This window comes from Cricetulus griseus, chromosome 2 (assembly GCF_003668045.3).
Source record: "Cricetulus griseus strain 17A/GY chromosome 2, alternate assembly CriGri-PICRH-1.0, whole genome shotgun sequence".
Taxonomy (NCBI): Eukaryota; Metazoa; Chordata; class Mammalia; order Rodentia; family Cricetidae; genus Cricetulus; species Cricetulus griseus.
Genome location: NC_048595.1, coordinates 159155669 through 159170890, shown reverse-complemented (window position 1 = coordinate 159170890; position 15222 = coordinate 159155669). Strand labels below are relative to the sequence as shown.

The 15222-nt window shown below is 44.1% G+C and overlaps 1 pseudogene; it reads right to left on the bottom strand.

Annotated features, from left to right (window-relative positions):
• Positions 1 to 216: 216 nt before the first annotated feature.
• Positions 217 to 1459, bottom strand: LOC100763906 (annotated as a pseudogene).
• Positions 1460 to 15222: the final 13763 nt, after the last annotated feature.

Here is a 15222-nt window from a genome sequence, read left to right as displayed (position 1 = left end):
ACATATTCTTTCTTGCCCTGCTTGCAAGGGGCTTCTCTATAGCATAGGGCTTGAACCCACCGAGAAGCTGCCGAGTGGTCCAACCTCTTTACTCATACAATGGAAAGCACCTGTGGGCTATTCACTGGCTTGGAGACAGATGTGAGAGGAAAAGGGCAATTCAAGTTCATTTGTCATTTTTATGACATTCCTGTTGCAGTTTTTCACAGCTGTTTGCTAATTATGGGAGCTCAAACCTGCTGGCAATGAGGGCCCGCTCTGAGATGTACCATCCTAGGTCTGGTCACCAGCAGAACAATGAACAGCTGTGCTCGGTCCTTCACCCACTGACACCGACAGCATGGGATGTACCTGGGTGTCAGGCGCATCTGTGCTGTGTTGGCCTGAGCATCATTAGTGCCAGCGCCCTGACTATATTGTGATGGAAGCTTGTGGCAGAGTCACAAGCTCCCAGGTTCCCTCTGGCCCTGGTGCTTCAGCCACTTAGACTCTAACCTGGCTACTACTTCAAGGACATGGACTGGCTCACCCTGTAATCTGCCAACCTCTTCTCTTTCTGTGGTTTTTTCACAAGTTCCCGGAGAAGAGCTCAGGTGCAGGTGACACACCTTGGGACTGGCTAGAAATCTTCACAATAGCAGGAGATTTGTGCAGTTTTTCTCATAGCTAGCTAGCAGAGCACTGGCTCTCTGCTCAAGGAAGGCAACCATCTGTACTACTGTCAGAGGCTGCCCAGTATAGACACTGTCACTCAAATAGTGTACAGAACAGTGCTCGATGCCATATGCAAATGGCTCAGGCTGGTAGCACTGGCTGTTGGTTTCTCTCAGCCTTTCTAAATGTACCTTGGCTTTCTTAAGGTCCCCTGAAGTTTTCCTTCTTTTAGTGGCTCTCCCATAGGTATCCCAGGAGCTTTTAATTTTCTTAGAACCTATCCTGTTGCTACACTGGTGGGCTGCAATCTTCTCCTTCGTGTTTCCAGGCTTGACAATAGCCCAGCTGCCAGGCAGTCCTTCTTCAGTCTGGTGTACTGTTGCACAGGTACATGCTTTTTGGCTTTCACATTCCGGCTCTTCTCCACAGGCTTCTTCCCACTCATACCGCACAGAACATTTGGAGAAAGGTTTTCTACATGAGGCTTTGACAAGAAGGGGCTGAAGGAAGACAGTTGGTTTCATGTACTTAGCTTTGCCCTTTTCATCACTGTCAGTGCTTTGGTGGTTTACAGGAGTTCTCAGCATGTCCCTGCTGGCTTTGAGAAGGCACTTTCTCTTCTGGAGTTTCCAATATGGCTTATGGTGCATAGCAGATGCCAATTAGAGGGTGGAGGAGAAGCATCAAGGATCCTCAAAGTTATGACTTTGGAAACTGCATGAAAAATGGTTCCTCTCAGTGGATGGCAAGAAGATGACTGGTCAGATCTGTGCTTCTGCGTGTCCAGGGTCTGGCCTGGGGCTGAGGCAGCCCCAGCCACTGCAGGCCTAACTCTCTCACCAAGACTGAGTCAGACCAGGAGCTCAGCACTGAGGCAGAAAACTAGTGTGATCTTTGTTACTACAGTTTTGAAACCTGTACATTCATCAGCATCTGGTTTGAATGAAGTCACTGTGATTCTCAGTGAGTTATCCAGTGCTCATTCAGTATTTTGATTCTGATTTCACCCTCAATTCTTGAACAGAGTGTGCTTGCTTCCTGAGTGTACTGCTCTCAAGTGTAGGTGCTGCCATAAAGCAACGACAGGAATAAGACACTATTGTGGTGAGAAGGACATTTGAAAATTGGCAAGACAGCTGAGCATAGTGGCTCATATCAGCATTCAGGAGGCAGAGGCAGGCAGGTCTCTATGAGTTTGAGGCCAGCCTGGTTTACATAGAGAGTTCTGGACCAGCTAGGGAACAGCAAGACCCTGTTTCAAAGACATTTCTCTTTTGTCCATAGGTGGCAGGCAAAATACCGACACATATAAAAATGGTTTAAAAAGTGAGGTATATGTAGTTATTGTTGCTGAGGGACTGTGTTTAGCAGATGTGTCAGCATGGGAAACATTGTTTGCCTTGAGCTTGCATCATTTCCCGTTAGTTTTGCAATGCTGCTATGATTTGAAATACTGTATTGCTAACTAGATTTTCGCCTTGAAGATTTATATTTAACTGATTTACATGAGTGGTTAAATCCACTAAAATGGTGAATCTGTAAACAAGTTTTCATCAAGTTCTGCCAGAACTTCAGAAGAGTACTGATGTCAACTCTTGTCAGTACTGGTGTCAACTCTTAGGAGTTTCATGTAGTGCCGGGGATGGAACTCAGGGCCAGAAGCGTGAAAGGCAAGCATTCTATCACCGTAGGGACATTTCCAGCACATTTTTCTTATTTTTCTCACCAATATTCTTCGCATATTTCTCAATGCTTTCCTATATTTCTCATCTTGGGATAAAGTCTATAGTTTTTCCTTTTTTGAAAAGTATTTTAAGTGTTTAGTGGGGGAGAGGAGAGGAGAGGAGAGGAAGGGAGAGAGAGAGAGAGAGAGAGAGAGAGAGAGAGAGAGAGAGAGAGAGAGAGAGAGCTTCCCACATGTATGTGGTGGGGAGAGAATAAGCATGCCACAGCACACATTTGGTAGTTGGAGGAGAACTTTGAGGAATATTTCCCACCTTCCATGTTGTTGGGATTGGTATCTGCTGTTGTTTCTGTGCCTGCTGCTCAATGTACTCCAGCCTATGGCCTGTGGGCTTTGGTTCTCCTGCCCCTGTCTCTCATCTCTCCTAGGTGTGCTGGGATTCTAGATGTGTGCCACCACATCTGGCTTTTGACTTGTGTTTCAGAAAATGGGCTTGTATATTTAGACTTATACAGTGGGTCCTTTTCTCACAGAGCTGTATGCCCACATGGAAGTCCATTGCTTTCTTCTTAATTTGTTACAATTATTTATTAATCTCTCTCTCTCTCTCTCTCTCTCTCTCTCTCTCTCTCTCTCTCTCTGTGTGTGTGTGTGTGTGTGTGTGTGTGTGTATGCATGTGTGTGTATGCGCCTGTGTACATGAGCAGAGGTCAGAGAGCATTCATGAGTTGGTTCTCTACATCATGTGAATCTTAGGGATTCACACTCACGACATTATTAGGCCTTGTGGTGAGTGCCACCTAGTCAGTCCCTAGGCCTCTCTTTTCTTACCCTAATTCTCTTATTCTCTCTTTCACCAGCTCACACAGAGTAGCCTCTCAACTTTAGTTTTACTTGGCAGATTTTTTGTTTGTTTGTTTTGTTTTTTGAGACAGGGTCTCTCCTATTTAAGTAACCTAAGGTTTATCTGGAACTCTGTAGCTCAGCATTCCTCAAACTGATGACCCCTCCTGTCTAGGTTTTCCTGAGTGCTGGGATTACTGATGCAACTCGCAATGAGCAGAGCACAATTCATATATATATATATATATATGCATGTGTGGGTTTGTGCACATGAGTGCAGTCCCTAATGAGGCCAGGAGAGGAATGGGATCCTTCAGAGCTGGAGATGATGTGGGTATGGAAACTCAGGTCCTCTGCAAAAGCAGAAAGCACTTTTAACCACTGAGCTATATCTCCAGCCTGTACCAAGGATGTGACTGAAGGCTTTACTAGTACCAAGAGAGAAGCCGGCTACACTGCAGTTTGGATGTCCCCTCCCCCCCTCAGTTCTGACTGGCTGTCCTAAAATTTTTTTGTGTAGACCAGGCTGGCCTCAAATGAATAGACATCCACCTGCCTCTGCCTCCCCAGTATCAGGGCTAGAGGTGTGCAGAGTATGGTAGATTTGCTAGGATTACCTGCTCAGTGCCCCCAGTCCTAACTAAAGGGTTAATGACCTAACAAAATGAATGTCAAACAGGGGCAAACTCCCAAACCAGCATACCAGTAAGAACACCTGCTTGACAAGAAAGCCAGCACAGTGGTGAGCATACCTGTTGGCATGATTTGCCTTGAAGATATGAAGAACAAATCTCAGATAAAACTTTCTTCCCAAAAGTTCCTTTTTCTGCCCTATGAAGCACCCCCACCACCCCATGCCTGAGTTCACTTTCCACTTCCACGAGAGAGTGCTAAAATAGCTTTGAAAGATCAAAAGGAGGCATAGCTTTGTGCTCTTATGAGATGCGCTTATGTTCATTAAGAAGGTAGAATTTTCACATTCTAGAAAGTTGCACTACTGAATTTAAAATATTATAAAGGGATTTTACTTTCATTCTCTTTATTCTATTCCATTTTCCCCTCTAATTTAACTCTCATCTCATCCATATCTATTCATCTTAAATTCAGAAAGGCAACTGGGTACACTGATACACAACTGTAACTTCAGAGGGCTGAGGCAGAACAACCAAACTGGACTATGGCACCTCATAAAAAAGAAAGAGAGGTGAGAAGAAAGATAGAAGATGGAAGCCAAAGCTTCCACCTTTACTTATGTGTATGTCTAAGGACCTGCTTGGGTTTATGTGCAGGTGCCCTTGGAGGCCAGAATGCATTTGATCTCCTGGAACTGGAGCTACAAATAGCTATGAGCTGCCTGATTTGTGTGCTAGCACCAAACACAGGTCTTCCACAAAAGCAGCAAGGGCTTTTAACCATCGAGCCATTTCTTTAGGCTCTAGAAAAGAATCTTGATAGTGCCTGGTTGTTGGCGTCTAGATGATTCTGCTCCTTCTAATGGCAGCCACGTGTGCCTGCAGAAGCCTAGCCTTCTAGAGAAGATGCAAGTTCCACTGTGTCCTATGTGATAAAGTAATAAATGCATTCCTGTGAAACACTGTTTCCTTAAGTGATCACTGCAATATTTACACTGTCTAAATGCAGCACTTTAAGGCAAACTTTCCCCTAACTGGTGTCTTTTTATTTCTAAATTGAGCTAAAGATAGTTGAGATGAATGATATTAGCTGGAAGGGCTTTTGTGGAGTCCAGAGGCATTTCTCTTCATTTACCTCTACCTAATTATGATACCTGAGGAAACCAAGCAATAGCATCACCAGAAGACCCAGTTGTGAAAATCAGGAGCAGGGAGCCACTTGGTGTGCAAAGTGAGTGCTAGTTAAGAAAATTCTGGGTTCTTGCTCCCCAGACTGATAGCTGGGATACCAACATGGGGCTGATCCAGACCCCAGGAACATGGGTTTCAGTGAGGAAACCTCAGAAATCTAGGAAATCTACAGGACCTCCTGTAGTAGTTCAGTACTTATCCCTAGTAGAGGTGGGGACTTTGGGAGTCCATTCCACATAGAGGAATACTCTGTGAGCCAAGACACACGGGGATGGGCCTAGGCCCTATCCCAAAGATATGATAGACTCTGATGACACCCCATGGAAGGCCTCACCATCCAGGGGGAGCAGAAAGGATATGTTATAGGTAGGGTTTTAGTTGTGGGGAGTGGTAGGGGAGGACGGGAGGGAGGGAGAAGGGAACTGGGATTGTCATGTAAAACAATCTTGTTTCTAATTCAAATAAAAAAAATTAACAACAAGAAAAGAAAAGTTCTGGGGTTAAATATGATGACTGCTGGAATCAGGCAGGGCCAATAAGCTAGCTATTGACCAATCTTTGAGTCCACCACTTTCTCAGTCTGCAAGAGAAACTAGCGAAAGCCACAGTTTGATCCAATTAATAAGAGTTTTTAACCTTAATGTTCCTACCTCACTCCTGATTATAATTTTCCCTCTGTAAACTTCAGCCATCTCTCCCCTTATTCCCTTTCACCCCTCTTTGGTTCTTTCATGTCTTGCTTCAGAAATGTAGGGCCTTGGGGAACTCAATGTTAGCATGCAAGTGGAGGACATAAAGAGCTAGACAGGGGAAGTAAGTTCTTCAATCCCATCCCAGCACACGTCTAACACCAACAGACAAGAAAACCCAACAAGCAGAAGCAAGGGGCTGCTTCCAAATCAGCCAGCATTTGGTATTTGTATTCAGGTTATGCACACAAAGTGAGAGTTTGCCTTAGACTAGTAGGTGAGTTGGCTACTGCCCTCTCTCCACTCCTTCCTCCTTTTCTCCCTCCATCTCTCCCTCACTCCCCAATTTTAGTTGTCTAGGGGGAACCTCACACATGCTATGCATGAGCTTTATATACTTTTAGTATGTATGTATATATGTATGTGTTTTCCCCCCTCAGGTTGTACTTGAATTTACTATGTAGCTCAGGCAGGCCTGAACCTTGTGGTCTTTTCTCAGCCTCCCAAGTAGCTGGGATTACAGGTTTATACCACCAGGCCAGTTTCACTATAGTTGTTAAGGGACAACTTTTCTGTTTTACCAGGTATGTTCCCTTGGTGTGTCCAATTGAACTACTATTTGGAAGGAGGTATGCACATTAAAAATTGTATAAGATCAAGTTTGACACCATCTCTTCTGTTCTTTTTCCTCCTTTACAAAGGGTATTTGCCTTCAGTCCCATAAGACATAGATAGCACAAGGGAATAGGGACAAACTAGCTAAGAATCTGCTGAATGGAGAAATAGTTCACTATTACATACTTGACTCTTCTGTCCTGTGTGTTGACTCTTTTGTGGAGTCTCACTGCTGAGCTTGGTGTGAAGAGTATTATAGTACACCCATCATTAGATGTCCTCTAAACTGGATGTCATTAATCTGTGGTGTCTTCTGCAATTTGACTGACAGAAAGCAGTGGGGATTAGTAGGATGACAATTCCAGATTCTTGTTTAGTTTGCCATTCTAATTTTAGCACTCATCTCAAATTTCACAGTCATTTGATCTTTTACAAAATATAGAGTGTTTTCACAAGCCTGACTACCCAGGGGTGGGGGTGGGGGTGAGGCTCTTCCACCATGCAGTTCATAGAACGCCTGTGCTAACTGGTATTGCATGCATTTGTTGTCTCTACTGCTTTAGAGCCGGAGCAGGGCTGAACATAGAAGCCATCCTGTCAATAAATTGGCACATGAAACAACATTATAGTAGAAGCGATGACTGGAATCTTTTATTTTTCTTTCAGATTTTTTTATTTGAAATAGAAACAAGATTGTTTTACATGACAATCCAAGTTCCCTTCTCCCTCACATCCTCCCCTACCCCCCCAACTAAAACCCTACCTATCACATATCCTTTCTGCTCCCCCTGGATGGTGAGGCCTTCCATAGGGTGGCAATGACTGGAATCTTCTTCCCCTCCTCTAGAATGTTGCTGTTCTCATTCCTTCTGTTTTAGGACAGGGTCCAGGCTGGCATTAACTCATGATCTTTCTTTTTAGTCTCCCGAGTGCTGGAATTAGGGATATAGCATTTGTGGCTCTGCTGTTTTTTAGATTTCCCTTTCCATCCCCTCCCCTGTCTTCCCTTCCCCTCCCTTCCTCTCATATCCTCTTTCTTTGTTTTCTTAATAAAGTTACTGTACTTTTTAGTTTTTTGACAGGTCCTCACTAATCCATAGCTAACCTGGAACTCCTTATATAAACCAAGATGGCCCCAAACTCACAGATCTGCCTGCCTTAGTCTTCTGAATGGTGAGATTAAAGGCACATGCCATGATGCTGGTAAATTGTTGTTTTTAACAATATACTGAACTGAGGAAGTTCATTATACTTTGGCTTTTCATGAATATCAAGGGAAGGAAAGGCGGTGACTTCGTAGAAGGAAGGAGAGTGATTTAACTCAACATGTACAGTTGCCAGGGTTTCTATACATTTAGTATTTCACATAAGAGATGACTCGAGTTAAAAGCACTGGCTGCTCTTCAATAGGATTCAAGTTTGGTTCCCAGCACTCACATGATAGGTCACAGCTACCTGGAACTGGAATACCAGTGATGCAACCCGATATTCTGGCTTCTGTGGGAACCAGGCATTCATAATACACCAATTTACATGCAGACAAAACACACATAAAAAATGAATAAATACATTTTTCGAATCAAATTTTGTTTTTTAATTTATGGGATATGATGTGTAATTTTATGACAACTTGACACAATTTAAAGTTGAAGAAAATGTATCCGGGGAACCCATAAAGAGAGCTGACCTGAGCTCATGAGGACTCTGGACCAACAGTTAGCCAGCCTGCATAAGACCAACCTAGGCCTTCTGCCTAAGTGTGACAGTTGTGTAGCTTGATCTGTTTGTAAAGGCTCCTAGCAGTGAGATTAGGACCTGTCCTGGAGCTTAGCTGGCTTTGGAGAACCTGTTCCCCATGCTAAATTACCTCACCCAGCCTTGATGCAGGGACAGGAGCTTGGTTCTACCTGAACTTGATGTGCCATGCTATGTTCAAGCCCATCCGAGGTCTGCCCCTTTCTGAATGGAGAAAAAGAGTGGATGGGGAGGCTGGGTGGGACTGAGGGGAAGGGATGGGAGGAGAGGAGTAAGGGGAAACTGTGGCCAGTATGTAAAATAAAGGAAAAATATTAATAATAATAAAAAAGAAAATGTATCTGGAAGATTGGGCTGTAGAGCATTTCCTTAGTGATTGATGGGGGTGGGGGAGGACCCAGCCTCTTGTGGATGTTGCCATCCCTGGGTTGATGATCCTGGGTTCTATAAGAAAGGCTAAGAAATCCATGTGGAGCAAGCCAGTAAACAACACCCCTCTATGTCTTCTACATCAGCTCCTGCCTCTAGACTCCTGCTCTGTTTGAGTTCCTGTCCTGACTTCTTTGATGATGAACAGTGCTGTGGAAGTGAAAGCTGAAAACCCTTTCCTACCCAAGTTGCTTGGGTCATGGAAAGCAATAGAAACCCCAGCCAAGACAGGTGGCTAGAGAAATGGTTGGGTACTCAAGCCACTCTTCTGAGGGACCCTGACTTCAGTTCATAGTACTCACTCTCATCAGGCTGTTTACAACTGCTGTAACTGTAGCTCTGGGTCCAGGAGATCTGATGGCTCTGACTTCCAGGGGGTCCCCCAATGCATACAGTGAATCTTCAAATTGATGTTTGCAACATCCAGCATAATTCGGCTTAAGGCCTATTAAACCATGATGCTGAGGTTATTATTGCAAGATGCCTTTTTTTTTTGATTGGGTGGCAGAAAGCCTTCTCTATTCTCTCCATGGACTGTGTCTTAGTCAATGTTTTGTGACTGTGAAGAGACACCATGAGCCTTGCAACTAACTCATATAAAGGAAAACATAAGATTTGGGCTTGCTTACAGGTTCACAGATTAGTCAATTATCAGCATGGTGGGAAGCATCCGACCGACACGCAGGTGCTAAAGAAGGAGCTGAGAGTTCTAGATCTGGATCGGCAGGCAGCAGGAAGAAGAAAGACACTGGACCTGGCTTGAGCATTTGAAACCCCAAAGCTCACCCTCAACGACACACTTCTTCCAACAAGGCCACACTTCCTAGTAGTGCCACTTCCTGATGATCAACCACTCATTTTTTTTTGATTTTATTTATTTGTTATGTATACAACATTCTGCTTCCATGTATATCTGCACACCAGTAGAGGGCACCAGATCTCATAACGGATGGTTGTGAGCCACCATGTGGTGGCTTGGAATTGAACCCAGGACCTCTGGAAGAGCAGTCAGTGCTCTTAACCTCTGAGCCATCTCTCCAGCCCAACCACTCAAATTTATGAGCCTATAGGGCTGTTCTTCTTCAGACCACTATAGGCTGTCAGCAGTCTTCAAGTTGTTATATTTTAGTATCTGTAATCTAGAATGGAACACAGAAAACAACAAGGGATGGCACCAGCTTGTTCTCCTTAGCCTGTTTATATCATTGTAACTGGAAAGCAGAAACAAAAGCAAGTAGACCAGGATCTGGTAGGGCAGGAACAGAAGCAGACAACAAGCATGGAACAGAGAAGTCTTGGGAAGAGAGAACAGAATTCATTGAAAACAGACTTGGAGACACTGGGCAAAAAAGAACAGGCATTAAGACTCAGCACAACCTACATCTCCACCATCCTGCCCACAGAGCTGAAATTATCTTTGCCTTATGCTTGTGGTGAGCTCATCCCCTTGATAAAATGAGCCATCTTCATTAGCGCCCATGCCCTTGTGGGATTCATGCAGATTAAATGTGAAGCCACCCTCTTTCCTTTAAAAATATACCCATGGGGCATTTGAAATGGCTCAGTGTGGTCTAGAAAACTTACTGCTCTTGAAGAGGAATCCAGTGTGGCTTACAACCCTCATATGGTGGCTCACAACTGTCTATAACTCCAGGGAACTTCTGACCTTTGTGAGATTCTGCATGCATCACACACACACACACACACACACACACACACACACACACACACACACACACACACACACACACACACACGTATACATAAAACATATCTTTTAAAAAGACATCTGAGGTTAGCAAAGATTTAGGAGACAGTGTATGTGGCCTAGGCATATAGGTCCAAAGTAGAACAGCAAAGAAACATGAAGGAATTCCAGGTCTCTGTTCAAGAAAGGTGAGTCTATATATCTTACCACAGAAACTGTAACAGTGGACCCCAAGTGGATCTTTGAGTTCCCTTCAGTTTATAGACAAAAGGTGTCCCTAGGAAAGGAACCCATGAAGGAAGCAGGAATGATGAGGTGTGACCACTGCCGGTAGATGGCGCTGTTGCTCTGTCACACAGAGACACTGAGACAGACTGACGTTAATGCCATTTTGCCTTGTTCAAGCTTGGTGTAGGTTGTGAGCAGATAGATCTGTAACCTCCCTGTCCACTGGAATCCAAGTCTATGAGAAACCAGCTCCTTAAAATAGCTAATGCTGATTAAAAAACCACAGTAGCCGTGTGTAGCAATTTTCCTCAGAAAAGCAGCTGCTTGGGGACACATGGTCTAAGGTAGTGTCAGATCTAAGCACACCATTTTCCTTCTGTCCCAGAAGGATCCAAGCTCTCCCAGGTTCTCTGAGGAAACCATGGTTGAGAAGGAGGAAGAGAGAATCCATGCCCACAGAGAGGGGTGGGGAGACAGGGAATTAAACTGGGCTTTGGGGGTGTCTTTCACATTGTTCATCTCTCTTTAGTTCAGGCAGGGAGGGGTGTATTGAATGGGGTGGCAGAGCCTTGGCGCAGCCAAAGCCAAATTTACTGTCTGGGGGAATCTATTTTTATTTATTTATTGGACCTTTTTTGGCCTGGTTCTTTCCAATTTTGGTCCTAACACCCAGTTCTCCATCCCTGAGATTTCTTACATCTAAGTTGAGAGACTTTAGAGGTACAACCCTTCATTCACTCACTCACTCTCAAACAACCTCCAGAAAACCAGACTGCCAAGGAACTTTACCTTTCTCTCTGCAGTTTTCCTGGTTGCTGTGGTACTTGGCTGGATTCTTTAACCCACATTTCCAATAAACTTTCTATCCTGGAGTCATTACCCATCCAAAAGAATGTAGTTCACCTGAGACCCAGGGAACCACAGCAACACGGATCAGGGATGTGGTTCTCCCATGGGAAGGGTTTTGAGTACTCTCCCTGATGGGTTTGAGATGCCCCCCAAAGTGCTAAAAACAATATTGAAATCTGTGCTGCATAAAGGAACACAGGAGAAAGAAACAGTGGCTTGGCAAGGCAATCCCTTTTACAATAAGGGTGTAGCAGAACACAAACTGGGCAGCAAGCACACAGGAGCCAAGACAGGTTCCAGCTTTTATCCTTGATGTGGGTGACGGTCATGTGTCATCCCATGGGTGAGAGCTCAGCATGGAAATCTGCTGAAATTGGCTCCTCAGCATAAAGGGGAAAAGGGGTTGATGAAATATGAATCTTTGTCACGTTGACTACTTTGATAAAAAAACAACAACAACAACAACAAAAACCCAGGTCCTTTGATAGGAAAAAAGAAAAACAGCAATAAACAACAACAGCCTTTTTTTCCCACTATGATACACTAGTGTACCACTGTTTTAGTCTGTGTTCTATTGCTGTGAAGAGACACCCTGACCATTGCAACTATTATAAAGGAAACCATTTAATTGGGGTGTCTTACAGTTTCAGAGGTTTAGTTCATTATCATCATGGTGGGACATGACCGCATGAAGGCAGACACGGTGCTGGAGAAGGAGCTGCGAGCTCTACACCTTGATCCACAGGGAGAAGAAGGAAACTGACACACTGGGCATAGCTTGAGCATAGGAGACCTAAAAGTCTGCCTCCTCAGTGACACACTTCCTCCAACAAGGCCACACCTACTCCATCAAGACCACACCTCCTAATAGTGCCAAGCCCCATAGGCCAAGCATTCACACACATGAGTCTATGGGGTCAATACCTAATCAAACCACTACAAGCACCATACTGACCTTTGACTCCTTTCTGGTTTATAGACCTCCATACATCCTTTTCAAACCAAAAGCACTGCAGAAATTGTCAAATTTCTTCAGAGACTTTCAGAACAGTAAAATATTTATTTCCCCTGCTTTCTGTACCAGCATTTTTATTTTTCAACTGCCTTCTACCCCCACTGGGTGTAGGAGATGTGGGCTAGGGATGAAAAAGGAAGCCAGACAATGGCATCCGTCAGGGAATCACAAATGCCCTCTAATGGGAAGTTTCTATTTCTTGGTGCAGCAATTGCTACTGGCCCAGATCTTCCTGCCAGTTGTGTGAATTGACAATGTATTTCTGCCCTTTTCCCAGGGGGACCCATTGTCTCCTTGCTGGGCTATGGCACCACACAGCATCCACTATCTGTGCTCTGCACTGCCCCAATTAGGCTTTCTCAGTATTGCTGACATCCATTATCAAAAATTATTCCTCTCTGCTCAGCTACAGAATTGGTATTTCTATTTCTGATTGGTGATAGCTTGCCACCTAGCTGAGATATCTCTCAGTTTAAGCAAAGTTCTTACAGCAGTCCTTTGCATAAATTGCTCCCAAACTTGTCATGGCCTCTGTGGCTTCCTGTGATCTGGCCCAGCTTCCAGTTCCATGCCCTACTGTTCCCTCCTTACTGAAGGGTAAAGACACACCTTGCCTTTTTATAAACACTTCAAACTCATTTTCATTTGCTGTGACCTGGTTTCTTCTTTTCACAAAGGGCTCAGCTTGTATAGACTTTGAGAGGGGCCTTCCTACCTCCTGGCCTTCTGTAACCTCTTCCCACCTACACAGCCTCATTTTTTTAAATCACATCACCAATTCTGTTTATTCCAAAGAAAGATTCACAGTAAAAATACTTGCTTAGCTTATTTTTTGTTAAATTTGTTTTTCTACTTTCTATTTAAACATAAATTCCACGAGTCAAGGGCCAACCTCTACTGTTTTCCATCCTATTCTTCAATGCAGAAAAGTTTATATCAGTAAATGCTAACTAGGTGAGGGCAATATTTCAACACCATGGGTTAATCAACATCAGTGGGATTTCTGCCATTGTGCTAAGCATATAAAGAAAAGATGTTATACAGAAAGCAGTGTAGGAGTGGGACTTAGCCCTGCACTCTTTCTAAAATGCCTCCAAATTACTGACAGAGGCAAGCAGAAAACAAAGGCATTGTTTCAATATGCAATCCTTTCAATACTACAGTTTAAATTGGCAAACCACTCCCCATGAAGCATTTGAAACTTATTTTTCCCCGCTATATCCACTGAGAAGGAATAAACACAAATGTTTTTAGCTGGGTGTGGTAGCACCAAGCCTTTAATTCCAGTGCTCGGGAGGTTGGGACTGAGAATTGCAAGTTGTAGACCTCTTAGGCTAAAGGATGAGTGAGGCGTAGTGTCAAACAATGGCGACGATGAAAACACAGCCAAAAGCGGCAATGTTGGAATGAAATTGCAATCAAATATACAAGGAGCCAGAGAAGATACTTAGTCTGTACTGGAGTTTCAGAAAAATAAATATTAGTTCTCTAACAAAACTATCAGACTCACTTCCTTTTATCTCTTAACCTCAAATCTGTCCCAGTTCCTTTCTCTGTTTTCCTTTCAGTGTTTCAGGAGATACGAGCAGATGCCGTCTTGGATAATGCTAGGAAAATATTTATTTGGACACTGTCCTAGCTTAGTTTCAGTGATAGAAACCACTGACCAAGAGCATCCTGGGGAGGAAAGTGTTTATTTGGCTTATACCTCCACAGTATAGCCGATCACTGAGGGAAGGCAGGGCAGGAACTCAAGGCAGGAACCTGGAGGCAAGAACTGAAGCAGAAGCCATGGGTGAAAGCTACTTATTGGCTCGCTTCCCTTGGATTGCTCAGTTTGTCCCCCACCACCTCTTTGTCTCACTTTGTAGACCAGGCTGCTCTCAAACTCAGAGATGGACTGCCACTGCTTCCTGAGTGTTGGGATTAAAGGTGTGTGCCACCACTGTCCAGCTCAGTTTCCTTTCTTTATTCAAAGCAGGACTACCTGCCCAGAAGTGCTACCACCTATAATGGGATGGACCCTCCAACAGAAATCATCAACATGAAAATATCCCAGACATGCCCACAAGCAATCTGATGGAGGTAGTCCTTTTATACAGTCTTGTTTTTCTGGGTGTCTCTAGTTGGTATTGACTAAACTAACAAGCAGAGACACTGTAATCTAGACTTCCGAAGGCTGTCCTCTTTCTTTTTTCAACTTTTTTTAATATTTGAATTAGAAACAGGATTGTTTTACATGACAATCCCAGTTCCCTTCTCCCTCCTGTCCTCCCCTACCACCTGCCCCACAACTAAAGCCCTATCTATCACATATCCTTTCTACTCCCCTTGGATGGTGAGGCTTTCTATAGGGTGTCATCAGAGTCTACTGTATCCTTTGGGATAGGGCCTAGATCCACCCCTGTGTGTCTTGGCTCAGGGAGTATTCCTCTATATGGAATGTGCTCCCAAAGTCTACTCCTATGCTAGGGATAAGTACTGAATTACTACAGGAGGTCCTGTAGATTTCCGAGGTTTCCTCACAGAAACCCATGTTCCTGGGGTCTGGATCAGTCCCATGCTGGTATTCCAGCTATCAGTCCAGGGAGCAAGAGTTCCCTGTTGTTCAGGTTAGCTGTTTCTGTGGGTTTCACCAGCCTGGTCTGGACCCCTTTGCTCTTTACTCATCCTTCTCTGTATCTGGGTTCCAGTTCAGTTCGGTGATTAGTTGTGGGTGTCTGCTTCTACTTCCACCAGCTGCTGGATGAAGGCTATAGAATGACATGTAAGTTAGTCATCAATCTCATTATCTAAGGTAGCCTCCCCTCAGTTGCTTAGATTGTTAGCTGGTGTCATCTTTGTAGATCTCCAGACATTTCCCTAGTGCCTGATTTCTCTGTAAACCAAAAATGTCTCCCTCTATTATGGTATCTCCATTCTTGTTATTA